This window comes from Corvus moneduloides, chromosome 2, assembly GCF_009650955.1.
Source record: "Corvus moneduloides isolate bCorMon1 chromosome 2, bCorMon1.pri, whole genome shotgun sequence".
NCBI classification, from domain to species: Eukaryota; Metazoa; Chordata; class Aves; order Passeriformes; family Corvidae; genus Corvus; species Corvus moneduloides.
The window spans coordinates 50,219,594-50,238,423 of NC_045477.1; positions in this window are offsets into that span (position 1 = coordinate 50,219,594).

Below are 18,830 nucleotides of genomic sequence, written 5' to 3' on the forward strand. Positions count from 1 at the left end.
AAATTTACCTTAGAGACACTGCTGTCCTGAAACAGAAGACTAATGTTGGGTCTGTGAACAGTTCCATAACAGCATCTCTCCTCACTGGCATGTGGCTGTGATCCTGAGACCAAATTCCCCAAGGAAGAACTACTCTTTGTGAATCACTCTCTTAATGTCAGCTGGACTGCTGCTTTCCCCCATCTGATGTTTAGTAAGAGCTGTGTAGAACATGTGCAGAGTTGTTGGATGACTACATATTCTTTAGTTTAAACCTGTTCCTTATTTTTTCAAGTGTCCCTGAGGGTGATTACCTCTCTCTTTTTTTATGAGTCATCACTTCATCTTTTGCGTAAGTAAAAAGCAGGTTGACTTAACTCAACCTTTTCACAGCCCTGATAATACACTGATTAAGTCTTGTTTTCAGGCTAGAGAGACCCATGGTCATAAGAAACACAAGTGAAAAATCTCAAAATTTTTTTTCCCCATAAGCTGTCCTTAGACTTCATTAAATTTCACAGTAGTAAGAAGAGTCATAAACATGGTTTTGTGTTTCTGGTTTGACTGTTAAACATATATTCATGTTATATAGATCATGAATAGCTAAAATGATATTGCACTCAGAACAAAAGTACTTATAGGAGTGTTTTTTTTTGTAGCCAGTGAATACTTGCTGCACATGAGCATTATATATTTTATTGCAAGATGGATTAGAAGTACAGAAAAGGTGTTTTTAAGTAAAATAATGTATTACCTTTTTCTGGATGTGCCTGATTGTTCCCAGGTAGACCCCTCACCAGTCCCCTGTGGAGATATTCATGCAAATTTAGCAACTTCGAAAAAGAAGAATAATGAACTGTCATGAGATGGTTTGTACTGCCAGGAGAAGCACTCTCAGCATTAAAGCAATTGCAGGGGAAAATCTTCTGAGCTCTGTGGTAGAAACGCACTGACAGCAATTTTCCCTTGGAGCTTACCATACTGGCCAGGACTGAGTTGCAGTTCTGGGGACTTCTGAGGGGAAGAAACTCATAAATAAGCTGAACTTAAGGAGTCCCTGTGACTTCGCTGGAAGTCTGCAGTGTGAAGATTGAATAGCCTGGTCAGAAAAAGATGAAGATTTGGGAATGGTCAAGAAAAGTAGGGCAAGCAGTTTCTCTGGAGGGAGTTGGAGTAATGGTTGCTGAAGGCTGTTTATCTTGCCAGCAATCCTGTTTAAAATAAAGTTGTACATACTTGATCTCAAACACTGTGATTTATGTGAGACATACACAAAGAATGCATCCGAAATGTCTCTGACTGTATATGGATATGTGTTCTACACAAAATACATTGAGATGAATTTACAGGAGAGCTAAAATCTATTTGAAAGAATTACAGATACAATTACAGAAAGAGTACTATCTGAGTAGTCTAACTTTTGTTAGCTGAAGAAGGTCCTTCACATATATCACCAAGGAGTAGACAATAGCAGTGTGGGACATAACACTTGGGGCTTGTTCACTCAACATGCAGCAGGATAGAGCCGTCAAAGTGATCATCATCTAACCTTGTGTCCAAATATTGTTCTTGTATGTTTGATTCTTTGAATTTTATTCTTGTATGGTCTGTGACTGTGGTCTGTGATTAAATCCTATCAATAAGGAAAGATACCCCCTTGCATCGAAAAACATGCTTTGCAATTTATGATATAGATTATATGATTTTGCATTAACCAGTAAAGAGGGGGACTGTCAGATAAAAAACAGCTTGTAAACACTGCCCTGGAGTTCATGAGAGAAGACTTTGGTCTCTTCAAGGATCTCCTTGGTACAGTGCCATGGGATAGAGCCCATGGAGGAAAGAGGGGCCCAAGACAGCTGGATGGCTTTCAAGGATTGTTTCCTCCAGGCTTAAGCACAATGCGTCCCTACAAAGAGGTAGCGTACAGAATGTGAAAGCAGGGAAAGGTAGCCTGGCAGGAATACAGAGAAATTGTCTAAACAGCCAGGGATCTGGTTAGCAAAGCTGGAGCACTGGCAGAAGTAAATCTGAATGAGGATAAGGGTAATGTACACCAGCAATAAAAGAAAGACTATTGAAACTGTGGGTCCTCTCAGAAAGGATATGGGAGACCTAGTTACCCAGGACATGGAAAAGGTTGAGTTACTCATGACTTTATTACCTCTTCAGTGAGTGTTCCAGACACAGCATCCAAGTCGCAGAAGGTGATAGCAGGGATCATGAGAATGAAGAACTGCTCGTTGTAGGAGAAGACCAGAGATGGGCTTGTGCAAACCTTATGAATTTCAACAGAGCCAAATGCACAAGGTCCTGCACCTGGGTCAGGGCAATCCCAAGTACAAGTACAGGCTGGGTGGAGAACAGATCAAGGTTAGCCCTGGGGAGAAAGACTTGGAGGTGTTTGTGAATGATAACCTGGACATGGGCTGTCAGTGTGGGCTTGCAGCCCAGAAAGCCAGCCGTTTGCTGGGCTCCATCAAAAGCAGTGTGGCCAGCAGATTGAGGGAGGAGATTCTCCCCTTCTACTCTGCTCTTATGAGACCTCTCCTGGGGTGCTGCATCCAGGTTTGTGTCCCCCAACAAAAGAAGGCATTGACCTATTGGAATGAGTCCAGAGGAGGGGGCGCTGCATTGCTCAGATGACTGAAGCGCCTCTCCTATGAAGATGGACTGAAAGTGTCTGGGCTGTTCAAAATGGAGAAAGAAGGCTTCAGGGGCACCTTATAGAAGCCTTCCAAAAGGCTGGAGAGGGACTTTTCACAAGGGCATATAGTGATAGGACAAGGGGGAATGGCCTTGAGCCAAAGGAGGGTAGGTGTAGATCAGATATAAGGAAGAAATTCTTTACTGTGAGGAGGGTGGGGCACTGGAACAGGTTGCCCAGAGAGGTTGTGGACCCTTCATCCCTGGACGTGCTCAAGTCCAGGTTGGATGGGGCTCTGACTAAACTGGTTTAATGAGGTTCCCTGTCAATGGCAGCAAGATTGAAACTAGATGATGTTGAAGGTCCCTTCCAACCCAAACCATTCTATGATTCTATAAATGCAGGCTATAAAAATAATTTTACTTTTAAGAAAGGAATTCTTGAAATATATATTTGGATTTGTATTTATATTTTGCTGCTAGAGATAACATCATGACTGGTGCAGAAGCAAGAGAACTGCATTGTAGAACAGCAGATATCCCTGGATATCTGTAGGTCTTCAAATAGCTATCACTCGGTCATGACAGAAAATTAAAAAGTACTGTTTTAGATTCATCCACCGTTAAAATAATACAGTGTGAACTGGAGTTACTGACAAAATAGATTAGGGTTTTTTTTCAACCCAGAAAGCAATTAAAGGGTTCACTGAAAAATGAGTGCTTCCTTTTGTGGTCAATGATTCCTACAACAATTTAATGTCAAAATGCTTTTCATAGCTTGTTATTAAATAGTTGAAAGAGAAATCATCCATTGTGTGTCTGTTTTAAAGACAACAATGAAGCTGCAGAAAGAGAATTAATATTATACTTTCACCCAATTGTTTTTCTCTCATCATGAAAACATCTTGTGAGCAACTCATCATTTCACCTTGAGAGCTTTGCATCATAGAATCATAGAATCATAGAATCACAGAGCAGACTATCCTGAGTTGGAAGGGACTTTAATGGTCATCTAGTCCAACCCTTTGCAATGAGCATCAAAATTTTTAATTGCTGTTTTCCTTATGTACCAAAGGAGTTTTAGAATTACTAGGAGTTCTATCTTATTTTGTTAACGTGAATACATAGAAATGTTGAGGCATGTCACCTCTACACAGTCATTGAAGGGATCTGAAATTGGTTTTCAAATTGTGAAAGATAATAATTTATGCAAAGACTTCCTGGTTGACATTTAAAAAAACCCTAAAGTTATATAAAATGTAAAGTTATTATACAGAGGTAATGATGAAGAGAATTAAGTAGCTAAATACCATTTGAATTTATTTCACACTATATTCCAAATGTTGAAGACACACCCTTAAAATGAGAAACAACAATTCCCATATACCTCCAGATTTATGACTTAATCTGTTAAGTGAAGAATAATTTACTGTGGTGAATTTCTAGGAAGCCAAACACCTGTGGGATGATTCAGTGATTTTTTTTTGGGGGGGGGGGGGGGGGGGGGAATCCAACAAAAAAAAAACACAGTAAGAAAAAAAAAAAGAAAAAAGCTGATTCTGTAGGAAGGCAGAGGAAGAGGTTTATATGTTGTGTTGGGGTTGAGGGGAATATAAGAGCCTGTGTCACCAGACTTGTGTTAGGAAAAGGTGCAGTGTTAGATCTTTGAAGAATAGCTATCTCAGTATCAATAAGCTTACCAAGATTGTGACACTTCTACAGACTTTCATCCTTAAATTCAATAGCAGAATAATTCGTTTTCTTGTGTAAACAGAAGTTCATAGATTGCAGAAATCTGCTACATGTTGTTTCTAAGGCCAATCTTTCAATCACACAATTTCATCTGTATGCATAAATGCTTTTATTAACTGATTTAAGAAAAGAAGAGATACTGAAATAAACAGTATGCTAAAATAGATGTTAAGCACAGTTTTAAACAGCCTTCATCCCAACAGTACCCTTTGCTTTGTGATTTCTGTACTGTTTCTCCACAGACAGTATCTTTTTAGTGAGTACCTCTTCGGTAAAAAGAACTGAAGGGAGCTAGATCTGAGGGCAGGGTAACCTTATATACTGTCTAGACAGATAAAACCCCAGTTTCATTTTTTCTAACTTAAAAGACTTAACTGAGATATCTAGGCAGACTCAACCTAGGTCAATAGAGAAAGCACATCCCAGAGATGAAGAGAGATGTTGTGTACCATAGTTCATGCTTTTCTGAAAGTGAATGAAACACAAACTACTTATCTGTACATTAAGTAGCTAATACACTACTATCTGTGACACAAAGTTTGATTAATATATATTGATCTATTGAAGATGTCTATACAGCCAACACTTTTACAGTTTAGTGGCAGGTAAAAACGCCATCCAAATGGTTCAGAAAATCACAGTGTCGTAGAAGATGCCCTCATGAGGAGGTTTAAGTTGAAAAGTGGCTTTGGCCAAGAAAAAAGGATGCATGTTTAATCAGCCTTCCATCAACCTGACCTCTAGGTATGCAACCAGTGTTTCAGGTGTGGGCATCAGGAGATGCTCTTCTTCAAAACATTCTGGTCTTGCATGCACGTGGGCACAACATCTGAGGAATAGCTATTAGCGTAGGATAAATGTCTGTTCTTTATCAGCATGTACATGCCTGTTTGTTCATGTCTTTACAGTAAATCAGCTTAGCATGGTATTAAAAACTGAAAGGCAAAAAGGTAAGAAGCAAACTGAGACAGAGAATGCTGACTCCACCAGCTTTACTAGCAAACCCGAAGCACCCCTCAAAACAAATACACATCAAACTGTGCCTCAGCAACAAAAGGAAATGAAGCTAAACAGCCTGTGCAGTTTTGCTAGTCACTGCTTTCATGGCTGGCAGCAGCACAAGACCTTACAAGACATATGAGAAAGCATCAATCAGGGAGAAAAAGAATCCTAGTCTCAGCACCATGCACTTCACATAACAGAAAACTATTAAGGTGTGCCTGAATGTTCTGCACTTGAAAGTAATATATTTCTAGAAAGATATGTTTTATAGCACTTGATCTTGAGGCATCACTAGCTGTTACATTCAGATAATTTCCTCACCTTACTGGAGGGGCTGCTGACATTACAACAGATTGAGCATGAAGATCTGGCTAATTTTTCAGAAACACACTTTCTCACACAATATAACTGAAAGCAGCAGTTACACAGGGCTAGGAGGGGAACAAAGAGCTGCCAGAGCCCAAGAGCTGAGAGGCTGGACAGGAACCAAGGTCAGCGTAGTGCAAATCCATGCCGTGATCTAGTACCAGATGACTCATGAGGAAAATACCAGAAAACAGCACATTGCAAGTATGGTATTCTTTCCACTCAGAAATGTCTCTTCCACTGGCAGTGGAAACTGCAAATCTGTGTAGTTAGGAATCCCCTTAGTCACAGAAACAGAGAGGACTTCCAAATCATCTTGCCATTAGATCATGATAATACCAGGAATTCTTTGTCTAAAACCTACAAGTCTTCAAATTATTGTAAATTCTTGGCCACCTATTCTAGTCTTTTGTGTTGTGACACAAGAAGAATCTTGCTGAAGTACCTGTGGAGAGTTCAAGACACTCTGCTTTTTTTTTTCAAAGAACAAAATATAATATTTCATTCATAACAAAACTAAGATGGAAACAGCATGCGTCAAAAAAGATTTTCAAGGAAAAATTGTATTCTCTCTTGGCAGTAGATGCAGCCAATTTGTAGGTGGCCGATGGAGAGTCCGCAGTTGTTGGATGTCTTTTTTTTAAATTTAGGTATTCTTAATATCTCTTACTAAGTTTGGAATGATTTTTAGATTTTGTCTTCCACGACTTGTGTGGCACTATGCATCTTGTCAGAGATAGCTGTGATGTTGTTTAGAGGATGCAGTTTATTTTTCTCATGGATTTAATTTAGTTTTGAAGGCAGTAATTTTCTTACAAAGATGCTGGGTTTGCTGGAACTTGTTCTACTGAGGTTTGTGTTTTGTTTAGGTACAGTTGTTGCAATTTTTAGGACATTAACATGTCCTATGATTATGAAGCAGACCATTTTTTCTATCTTTTGGGCTTTTCAGATGTATGTACATAAACAGACAAACATAGAAATATTCAATATGAATTACATACATTGTATGATGCATATATATAACTTGCGTAATATTTCCAAGAGAAGGGGTACTGGATATTTTATTAGGCTGTATTACAGACACCAGTTAAACAATGTTTTTCAGCACTTTTAAATTTCATTTAGCCTTTATTTAACTTCAGGATTACTGACAAGCCTTACATTAAAAGCTGCATCCTGCCAGCAGCAGAAGCCGTTCAGTACCACCTGAATTCCTTTGGAATTTAAGACCTGAAGCACCTTGCAAGAATTAGCCATAATCATCATCTACTGGCATCTCACGCCATAAACCCACAAACCAGAAGAGGCCCTGTAGCTCTGCACAAAGTGATGTGAAAGTCTAGAATATTTCTGGTGATGTGTTGAACCAGTGCAGAGCAGAGCGGGACGATCACCTCCCTCAGAGGTCTGGCAATGTCCTGATGCACCCCAGGACACAAATGGTTAAGCATTTGCGTTCACCATCAAAATCAGGCAGGCTATTAAATGATTTTCTTGTCTCACTTTCGTAACTCAGTGGCTCTGGTTTTGAAATAGTAAAAATACATCCCCTGCTGTGTGCTGTGCTACAGTGGTCAGGCAACCCAGAGGTGAACAGCCCTGCCTTGCAGAGCCAGCAGAGGAGCAGCCGTCATACTGATGAGTGAAAAAGTTCTAATTCAGCCTGATGTCTGGTCTTTGGTGTGGTTTTTTATTTTCTTGATTCTTGTGTGGAGATCACTGCTTCAGGTTATCTTAATTCTCGGGGATGTAGAAGTGCTTTCATGGTCTATGTTGCCGCACTGCAGGGGACACAAGTTTGGCAAGATGAGATTGACTGAATATAATGCAGTGAAAAAAGAGACTGACAGTGCTTGAGGGAAGTGGGGCCTGATCTGCAGGCTCCAGGATGGATATGGTATGGGATGGGAAATGATGGGAGCTTTCAGGTCTTTTCATCAATTATCCTGAAAGGCCTCAGTTGTTATGATGCAAGCCTTTAAATTGTACAGATTCAGAAACGGTCCCGATTTCTGGGGAGAAAATATATTTATTTTAAATAAATTGTGAATTAGAACCCAGGAGAAAATTCCTTCTAAGTGTGAAATGCTTGTGGATGATGCCATTTGGAGTCTGAAAGTCAGAAAACACATGCTCCTCTCTGCAGCTTGGTGAGATGGTTGCATTGGGAAGGGGCAAGGTGCTTGCACTGGAGCAAGGACTTTCCTCCTCCTCTGTTCCACAAGCAGTCAGCTGTAGTGGGTGCCTTTGTGCCCTCACAGACAGGGTTGCAACCCAGACCAAAGGGAAGGAGGGACAAGATGAGGAGTATAACATTGCCTGGCTGCAGCACATCGCCTCTTTGCCTGCCTTGTACTGGCAGCCTGGCGCTGCTTAAGGCTGTCCTCGAAAGTGCTCTTGTGCTTCTGCTCTCATGTTGGCATCAGGAGAGGAAGACCAGGACAGTGCCCCAAACCATCCCTGTCTCTGTGATTGCTCCTCAGGTTTCATCAGCTCAAACCCCTTGTGATGATACCCTTCAGCACTTCCTGAGACCCAGGACGGCCACGACCCTTGCACTGCAGCCAACACAGCTCTGCTGCTTAGGCTTCTAGTTTTTTATTCTTATGGTAAATTACTGATGTAGGAGATGCTGAATAATTCACTGAATTGGCTTCAGGCTTTGTTAGAAATTACAGATTAGTTAATTCCACATAATTTTGGCTTTCCTCCTTTGTTTCAGAATCTGGCCAAGATGACATAGGAGAGTGGACAGGTGCCTGGGGCTGTGATGGGGTTGGGTCAGAGTGGTTGGTACCTGCAGGAAGGACTGGCCAGGTGCTCCATTGTACTGCTGTAGGGGCCTGTGGGCATGCATCAAACCCACAGTGGAAATGCTCTGGACTAAAAATAGGAACAGCTTTCTGCCAGGCAGACTTTTTCCTTTCTGTCAGGCAGACTTTTTCCTAACCCCTGTGTTTTCATGGTTCCAGTTTACTGTGTGGTCCCACAGACACCATGCCACCGTTGAGGAAAGTGAGTTGCAGCACAGAGGTGGGAAGGGGTAGGGACTTCCTAAGCCTGTTTCTGGCAATTTTTTTTGGCCAAAGAACAGTACCTTATTTAATTTTACCCCAGTCTGGGGAAACAGGCTAGCGTCAAACATTACAGCTTAAAGCAGGTCTCCTACTCCTTTACACCTTCTACAGTCATTGACACCAATGTCAAGAGAGTATTGAATAAAAGTGTAGTGCATGGTTTAACTGATTACATCAAGGAAGGATTTGATTTTAAGGACAAATCAAATGAAAATCACACCCAAAGTTACCTCCTCGCTCTTCCTGGTACCTAGCTCAGAAGAATCAGAGTTTAGGTATATTTTTTTTTTTTGAGAGAGATCGTCAAAATTTTACATACCTTAAAAAATGGAAGATTGGTAAAATCCTTCATCCTGAACTAGAGAGATGCTACTGTCTTCAGCTAAGATGCCTTCATCCTCTTTTCTATGCAAAGCAACAGCAACTTGGAATTACATGTTTATTTTCTCTTACCAAGAACAGATAGCTTACATTTTTACATTTCTAATGGTGAGGAAAGGGCCAAACAAATGAAGGAGAAATCGTCCATCTAGCAAAGCTATTGGTCCAGACATGCTGGAATAGGAAATGGAGCTGGGGAAGACTGGCTACAGCATCAGCCTTGTGTTCAAGACAGAGAATTGTCTTTTGGACTGTGATTTATGGCCCGTAAAGACATGGTTATTCATAGTGCACTTAACTAGTTTCTGTTTAGTTCCAGGTGATAGTATGAGTTAACAAAACAGTCAAAAAACTTCCATGTGCTTTTCCAGCACATTTTTCCCTACCAGGAGTCCTTACAGTTGACGAGGTTGTTTGCAATGGCCGAGGACAAGTTCTCAGGTTAGTGAGGGAGATGACTCTCAAGATTTTCTCTGCCTTGAGCTGCAGGTCTGGCTGTGGGGAGGTTGAAGATATGAAGTTGCTGACTAACAGCATTTTCAGCTAGAGATGCATCCCCAGCATGGTTTTTTTTTAAGTCCAAACATTTATTTATTCATTCCTTTACTATGTGATAATATATGCAGTTAATGTTGAACTTCAAAGGCACTTTCATGCTTTAAGGGAGAGGTGTCAAATAACACTGTAGAGAGGTGTTTTTCCATCTGTTTGTACTGTGTTTATTTTTATGTAACTTTTTGTGGGGCTTTTTTTTTTTTTTTTTTGTAATCCAAGCTATTGCTGAACGGATTTTTTCAGAACTGTGGGATCTGTTGCTACATACCTTGTATCTTTGGAGATTACTTGTCTGAATCCTTCTATAGTCAAAAGCTGAAAAGAAAGCCTCACCAATAGCAAAATAAGTAGCAACCTGAGGTAACCTCTGCAGGGGGAGCAGCTCAGTGTGTAGCATAATCTGAAGAGTCCTGGGAAGAGGGATACAGTGTGATGCTGATAGTGCTGTCTCAAGGGGCATGTACTAAGTTTTTTGTTATATCGTGAGCATCCCACAGCAATCTCTGTTCCTCAGAAAAGTTGTTCCTTTCCATGCTGCCATCTAACAAAAGCCCAGGAGGAGAGTGTTACTTAATGCTGATTGTCTGTGATAGGGACCACAGGATCCGAGCCCTGGGGAAGCCTGTAAAGGATCTGTGAGGGAGATGGTTATTTCTTCCGACCTTCTCCTATGCTGGTGCCATGTCTGGGTCTGACACACTCATGAAAATCTCTGGTGTTAGAGTCTTCCATATATTTTACTCTTGTACCATTCTTACTGCTACATAGTTTTCCCTCAGCTGTTCCATGGATTTTCTATCCTGGAAATTAAATCCATTTATTTTAATTTGTCCAGCCCAATGCAGATATGGATGAAAGATTGTTCTTTTTCACTTTGCAGCACCCTTTTACATACTTGAAAGCTTTATTATATTTCTCTTTAGGCTAAGAAATCCCACTGTATTCAGTTTTTCTTCATATGACATGATTTATAGATCTCTGATCATTCCTAGTGCTCTGTCTGTTCACCTGCTCCTGAACTGCAGTGCCCATGACCTTCTGCATCTTCAAGCTACAGTTCTGTTTTTATAATTGAGCACGATGATGTCTTTTTCACTACAGAAAAGACATTGCTGAGTCAAGTCCAGCTCTTGCTCTGCACTATACCTAAGATCACTCCAGCACGGTGACTGTGGGGTAATTAATGGTTTCACAGTTTCTGTTTGCTGATGATCATTCCTGACTGGGTAAAGCAACTTGCATTTGCTTCTAGAGAGGCACATTTTTTGTCAAAAAGATCTGACCTTTGTCCTCTGCTGTGATGTTACTGAGGAAGAGTGTCCTGTTTAACCTTTCTGCTTTGGGTGTATGGGAGACACTTCCCTTTCCCACTGGGAGAGGAGCTGACTACTTTGGTCCTGCCCAGCTGTGAGGATTTTGGATAGTGCTAAGGTCCTTTGGGAATCTGCAGTATGCTACAGGGTAACTTCACAAACTGCAAGCTATGCTGTCAACCATTGCTAGTCACCACAGTATTTACTAACCAAACAGTCTTGCAATAGACCTTAGCCACTTACTTTACAGTCAAAAGATGGAAGTGTGCATCCTCCAGACAGCAGGAGAAAATGAGTATCATCCTAAGGCAGGCACATAAATCACATCCACTGAATTATACTCTAAAAGTGCCTGTCCCTCAGAACTGACTTCAAACAGAGCATGGGGTGACTGTCTCAGACATAGTCGTGGTGCAGATGAATCCTAGGCCATCTTTCTGGTGGTCATTTTACTTAGTGGAGTGAAAAAAGCTTGTGAAGAACCTCATTTTCCAGTGACCTGTGAAGAAGGCTCTGTTTCTGGTTGTGTAATCAAAATTAATGCAATAAACTATCAGCTGCGGGAAACTGCAGCTTTCATTCAAATCTGTGATTGTAGACTTGATATCAATGTATCTGTTAGTTCTCTTTCCTCTTAAAAAAGGTGATCTATTCAGTGGAACAACCACCAAAGTATTTCTGTGGACTCCAGAGGCTAGTATTCAAGCAAAGGAAAGACACATGTTCAGACAAGGAGAGGAAATTGCTTCATGAACAACATTATATTTGCTTCTTTGATGTTTATTTGGTAAAACCAAGTTGGTTAGTGTAGCTCACTGCTCTTGTTGATATATTCAGTGCATTTCCCTGGTTTGCATTCTGTACTTAGGAATGGAAATTACTCAGTAACACTCTACTTCATGAACATTCTGATTTCAATGTAATTGCTCATGAACTGTGCTAATGTATATAGAATAATCTAATAATGCAATAGTAACATAAGGATAGAATGTATTTTATATATATGTGTGTGTATCTCCCTCAGAGCCTTTCCTATATTGAAATTTTCCTACCATCTGTAGTATTGTTGTGCTGGAGTAATCCTGCTGGGAAATTCTCAGCCACTGTCTCACTGACAGTATACATTTCTCCTTGCTAATGCACTTGCTATTCACTGACCATAACAGCAGTAAGCCTTCCACACAACACAATTCACTAGAGACTCTTTTTTTCCTTTTGTGACGAATTCTTCAGGAACCTAGAAGCTGCAAGGAGAGATGCCATGAAGCTTGGTTTTCTTTTTGTCAGAGGGTTGTACCTGCCCTATTGACAGTGATGCCTTAGGTTTTAACTTTTATATTTTTCAAATCCTGTACTGCCTAATGTGTAACTCTGAAGTTTCGTGTGGCCTGTTAACTACTGTTGTCTCATGCTGGTTAGACATAACAAACCCTCTCTAGGTTTGCTCTCCAAGGACACCTAGATTGTGTCAGGCCCCAAAATGTGTAAACTAAAAGCCTTTGAAAAGGAGGGACAAACTTGGGGTAATTACATAATTAATTGAAGTTATAATTAGAGAATTAACCCTGATATGCAAATGGACCAAACTTATAAAAGGGTGAAGAACTCATGACCCAGGGTCCATCTTGGCTGTAGCCTTTTGACTGCCCAAGGTGTACCTTTGAAGGCCCTTCAAATAAATACCTAGTTTTATTCTCTTATTTTTGTCTAGCCTCTGTTTTTAGGTGGCCACCTCAAGGCATCAACAGCAGTCAGTAGTAACAGATTTCAAGCTCTGTCTATGTTGTTTCCTCATGCTACTGGGAGGTGTGAGACCCTGTGAAACAGCAGAAATGAAAATATTTATTTGTAATAGTCCATAAAGCTATATAAAAATAAAATATTTTTTCTGGGGGATAATTGACTAATTTGAGGACAGAAAAACTCTCCAAAATAGGGCTCCTGAGCACTTCTAATGTTATTATGTTTTTGTGTTTTGCCTTTTAGAGACCTTAAAGACTATGTGACACAAGGTACTCTATAACTATTAGGTGTTGCCATTGATTTCTACAGGGATGATGCATCAGTTAGCAAAGCTTCATCTATCATAGCTGTAAGATATTTCAAATTGTAGCATGTGAAGTGTAAAGGCTTGAATCTATTTGTTATCCAGATCTTGCACAGTGGCTGCAAAATCCTCTTTGACCTTGAAAATCCCTGAGTTTGGGGTTTCCAACCCAAGCTGTCAGTAACAAGGTTGGGGGATATGCAGGTGGGATAGTAGTCCATGCAAAACTTGCACTGTTCAGTGCCTGATGATAAGATCATTTCATCAAGAAAAAGAAATCACTGATATCTGATATCTTTCTTGCCATGTAAAGCAACGAGGAAGAACATCAGCCCACACAGGGGATTAACTTTCCCTGCTCCCCCAAGGGCTGGTTGCTCAAACAAGGTCAAAGGCAGATGATATCACAGCCTGAGAAGCTGACCCCATCACTACCTGACCTGCATCTGTATGGTAGATAAATGTGTGTTTGGGAATGCAGTGTTTTGAATTCTCCACTGAAGCATGCCTACTGTTCACATTTGATCCTGGGCAACTGGCTCTAGGTGGCTCTGCTTGAGCAAGGTGGGTGGATTGGATGACCTCCAGAGGTTCCTTCCAACCTCAGCTCTTCTGTGCTTACACCTGAAAACCACACAAGCTCCTTACCAATTTTTCCCTGAATTGAGAGGATTTTGATTCGATGCCTAGCAAGTGTTTCTTCTAGCATCAGCCTGGGATTATACCACATTGTGTTTGCATGCTGACAATGTGCACACTGGGTAAGTGTCATGTTGCTTATGGCACCATGGCTTTTACTAAATGTATGACAAATGCAGTACAATACAAAATACAGCAAACCACAGAGTGATTATCAGCTAAAATGTTTTCAATGATGTTATCTTTGCTTTTTATCTGTGCTTGTTCATTTGCAAAATGCAATCATTTGCAATTGGCCTGCCTATTGTTAGCTCAGGTGGGTTCTGTTGAATGTTGAAGTCAAATAATTTGAGAGTCTTATTCAATATGATGCCTGGTTTATTAGTTTCATTTTAATGTGTTGGAAATCTTCATAGACAGCTTTGTCTTAGTGGCTATTATGGGGAAAGGTCTGTTTCCAAGCCAGCTACAGTGCTGCAAGCTACATTTTCTGAGAAAATTATAGAAAAACAATTTAGGAATATATATAACTTGTAAATCTGTGCTTTTTCTAGTCTATGATGTGAAGGGTCTTTAAAAGATTGAACTCATCACATATCATCTGGTATAAACAGGTCATGCCACATGCCATGAATTTTAGATTGTGTGTCGTTTTCATTTATTTTTCTGTATTTTGAGTGCATCCCTGGAGTTTAAGCACGAAGAAAAAGCTAGCTGAAAAACCTAGTGGATTTATCACCCAGCAGGTATTTGGTGACAGCTCTTGCCACAGGGATTATAACTCTTCTCTTGTCACTTTCTCCTTGAGCACAAGCTACACAGCCTGGGAATTTAAAACACCAGCTAATGAGGGATTAGAGGCATGTAATTTTTAGAACCCTTGTACTGTCAGGAGAAAAAATAATAGTAGGTTTCCTCTGTCATTCACACCAACCTGATCTAAATTAGCTGGAGAGACTGCAGTGAAGGACACTTCAGTTTAAAACTCTTATTTTCATGTCAACTACGTGGCATTTCCTGCTCAGCCTCTTTGCCTCCCATGAGGAATGACATGGCACATTCAGCTCTAGGGGTGGCTGAGGGGATACTTGATTGCTTTTTGGACGGCATTCTAAGGTGCAGCACAAAGTGTGGTCCGTATATAACAACATTGTGCCTGTTAAATGTGGGCTTTAGGCTCTTCTGTGCAGAGCTCCTTCGTGGCAAGAACTGCAGATTTTTGTGTTTGTGGTTCCAGCTTATCCTAAAGAGGTCTTAGAGATGTACCTTGCCAAACAGCAAAGGAGATGGCAAAAAGGGACAGCTCTGGCAAGAGCTGATCAGAGTGAGTACAGCTGGTTTTACCCATGCTGCTGTGAAGTCAACTGTTCACATTTCCAGGATGGGGGATGGAGGTCTCGTAACTGTGCTTTTAAATACAGGGTCTAAGGCCCCTGTTATTTTTTGTGTGTTTTTTGTGTTATTTTTTGTGTTATGTTTTGTGCCTGTCTTTAGAGGACTGATGTTAAAAGTTATGGAGAGGTTTAGACGTAGTGAAAGTTAAAATGCATAAAATCACGAAGATGATATTTTAAAAGAGCTCATCTTCCACACTGGTAAAGAAGAGGGTTTTTAACAAAGGAGTAAAAAAAACGGTCTGGTAGCAGTGGGCTACTTTGACCTTGAATTCATATATCATCATTAATGGCATGATTCAAGCAAGTAGGATAAATAACTCCATGCCCTTTGGGCACAGATTGCTCTACACAGCAGGTACTTTCCAGCAATGCAGATATTCTGTCCAATCTCCTCAGACACAGAGAGACTTTGGGCCAAGCTCAAACCCTCTTATAAACACAGCTGAGACTCCTTCTTTGGTATTCAGCTATTTTAGCTGACATTTGTACTAATTTATCTTTCTTAAAGTCTGTTCAGCTGGACTGTTGCCTACATCTGGAGCGTGGAAAGTTGTTACACAGGAGAGCTCTGAACAGACAGATAAGCAATCCCAGCCACCAAAAGCAGAGCCCCTTTGACAACTACAGCATTTTCAGGCGCTGATTACTGGCAGTGACAATCACTTCTAATGTACTCCCTGCCTGTAGGTATTGACGTGTTTGTTCTGAGTCTCAGTCTTTGTTTAGGGCTTATTACTGTGATCACTTTTTCTGTTGTAGGTTTGCACATCAGCAGTTTAATTACAAAGACAATTCTCTCTTAAATGTCAGCTTGCTATATTTTTGCTGTCCCTGTAGCCATTAACGCCTTTGTACTGATTCATGAGCACGGTTTTACACAGTAGACCTTGATACCAACCTTGACGTCAATATTATTTGTCCTTCTCATTTAAAACAGGAAAAAAAATAAAAAGAGCTCCTGTTTTTCCTGAGATACAAAAATGTTTGTGTCACATTTATGTATGCACATTTACAGTTGTGTATGAGGAAGATACACATTCATGAAAATGGGGGACATTTATTTTGACGAATGGCAGTATGTTGCTTAGTGATCCATCAGGTCATATCACATTGTCACTAAGCAACTAAATGTGATCTGACAACATTATGAATTCTTTTTCATGTGTTTACTGGTTTCTTAGAAGTGTAAGTATTTTTTTGCTCTGACCACTAATAATTAACTGTAAAAATCTATTTAATGCTTTCATTTTCACTGGTTTTATGGTTATTACTTAGTCTCTTCAGCTTGTCATAATTTTTCTCATCTCAGATATCCCAGAAGGCAATGAGCTCAGTTGCTCCAAATGTGAATTACAGCTAAGTGAAAATAAAAATACTGTGTTTTTTACCATGTTAGGTTTTGTGCCCTTCTAGGTCTCATCACTTGTACTAGGAAGTTACAGTCATTCACTGTGTCAATTCACTTATCAAATTACAAAGGTATTTTTAGCTTGGGTCATGGTTTATTAGGTAGAAATAACTATGGTTTCATATGGTATAGACTGAAAAGGAACTAGTGAACCGGAAGATGCAAGTAGCTAAACAGAATCACGGAAACACAGAATGAGCTGAGTTGGGAGTGACCCACAAGAATCATCAAGTCCAACTCCTGGCCCTGCACAGGACCATCCCCAAGAGTCACACCACGTGCCTGAGAGCATTGTTCAAATGCTTCTTTGAGCTCTGTCAGGCTGGTGCTGTGATCGCTTCCCTGGGGCACTGTTCCAGTGCCCAGCCACCCTCTGGGTGAAGAACCTTTTTCTAATATCCAACCTAAACCTCCCCTGACACAACTTCAGGCCATTCCCTTGGGTCCTGTCACCACAGGGAAGAGATCAGTGCCTGCCCCTCCTCTCCCCCTCATGAGGAAGTTGTAACTGCAATGAGGTCTCCTCTCAGTCTCCTCTTCTCCAGGACAAACAGACAAGTGACCTCAGCCACTCATACAGCTTCTCCTCAAGTTCCTTCACCATCATTGTGGCCCTCCTTTGGACGCTCTCCAGTAGTTTAATGTCTTTATAATATCTTGGTGCCCAAAACTGCCCCCAGCACTTGCGGTGAGGCTGCCCCAGTGCAGAGCAGAGCAGGAAAATCCCCTCCCTTGCCCGGCTGGCGATGCTGTGCCTGATGTCCCCCAGGACATGCCTAACCCTCCTGGCTGCCAGGGCACTGCTGACTCATGTTCAGCTTGCCATCAACCAGCACCCCCAGGTCCCTTTCCACAGCACTGCTCTCCAGCATCTCATTCCCCAGTCTATCCATACTTCCAGGGTTACTGAGGTACTGAATCCATCACTTTCCCTTTTTCAAGCTTCATATGATTGGTGATTGCCCAGTTCTCTGATTTGTCAAGGTGTCTTTGCAGGGCCTTTCTGTCTTCAAAGGAGTCAACAGCTCCTCCCAGTTTTGTATCGTCTACGAACTTGCTTAGTATCTCTTCGAGTCCTGTGTCGAAGTAATTTATGAAGATCTAGAAGAGTACTGGGCCTCAGATGGAGCCCTGCAGAACCCCGTTAGTGACAGGTTCCCAGTCTGCTGTCACCCCATTCACTGTCACCCTTTGTGCCTGACCCATGAGCCAGTTGCTCACTCATCCCATGATGTGTTTATCCAGATGAATGCTGGGCATTTTGTCCAGAAGGTTACTATGAGAGAAAGAGTATTGAAAGCTTTACTGAAATCCAAAAAATTACATCATCTGGCTTCCCTTGACTAAATAGATGGGTTATCTGGTCATAAAAGGAAATCAGGTTTGCATAAAAGGAAAGCAGGACTTTCCTCCCATGAAGCCGTGCTGGCTGTGACCGATGACTGCTTTGTCTTTCAGGTGTTTTTCAATACCTCCCAGAATAATCTTCTCCATAACTTTGCCAGGCACTGAAGTGAGACTGACAGGCCTGTAGTTTCTGGGGTACTACTTCTTGCCCTTCTTGAAAATCAGGAAGTTTGCCAGCTTCCAGTCAGCTGCAACCTATCCGGGATCCCAAGACCACTCAAAAATCATCGACAGAGGTTTTGCAATGACATCAGCCAGCTCTTTGAGGGCTCTTGGATGAATCCCATCAGGCCGCATAGATTTGTAGGGATCCAGCTGGAGCAGCAGATCCTGCATATTTTCGGGGTCCACTGGGACTTGAACATTGTTGCAGTCATGGTCCTCCAGTTCAGAGCACTGAGATCCCCTTGGTCTGTCAGCCGTGATGAAGATGGACATAAAGAAAGTGTTAAACACCTCTGACCTTGTCCCTGTCCCTGTTTGTGAGGTGACCACCCTCATCCTGTAGTGGGATGATGTTATTTTTACACTGCCTACTGCCATTAATACATATGAAAAAATTATTGTCCCCCATGTTTCTGGCCAGCTTCCACTCCTGTTGAGCTTTGGCTGTAAGAATTTTCTCCCTACAGTGGCAAGCAGTATCTCCGTATTCTTCCCATGAAACCTGACCTTGCTTCCACAGGGCACACACCTTCCTTTTTTGCCTTATTTCCAAGGGAAGAATTCTCTTCAGCCAAGCCTTGCCTGCTTGACTTCTGACATCTGGGAATTGCCGCTCCTCTGTCCTTAGGAGATGATGTTTTGAAAGTGACCAGCACTGAGGGACCTCAGCACCTGCAAAAATATTTTCCATGG